The sequence below is a fragment of the Onychostruthus taczanowskii genome, unplaced genomic scaffold, assembly GCF_017590055.1.
Source record: "Onychostruthus taczanowskii isolate IOZ18803 unplaced genomic scaffold, ASM1759005v1 scaffold56, whole genome shotgun sequence".
Classification (NCBI taxonomy): Eukaryota; Metazoa; Chordata; class Aves; order Passeriformes; family Passeridae; genus Onychostruthus; species Onychostruthus taczanowskii.
The window spans coordinates 3,619,800-3,620,149 of record NW_024503235.1 but is presented as its reverse complement, the minus strand read 5'-3'; positions in this window follow the sequence as shown (position 1 = coordinate 3,620,149).

The window sequence follows — 350 nt, the reverse complement described above, 5'->3', positions numbered from 1 at the left end:
GCCTCGCAGCAGCCAAAATTCAGCGGCAGGGGGTGCGGGTAGAGGGTGAGAGCAGAGGGTGAGAGCAGGGGGTGCAGGCAGAGGAGAGGGCAGGGGGTGAGGGCAGAGGTTGAGGGCAGGGGGAGAGGGCAGGGGGTGCGGGCAGAGGCTGCGCGCAGGGAGTGAGGGTAGAAGGTGCGGGCAGGAGGTGCGGGCAGGAGGTGCGGGCAGAGGTTGAGGGCCGAGGGTGCGGGCAGAGGCTGAGGGCAGAGGTTGCGGGCAGGGGGAGAGGGCAGAGGTTGAGGGCAGGGGGTGCGGGCAGGGGGGAGAGGGCAGGGGGAGAGGGCAGGGGGTGCGGACAGGGGGGGCGG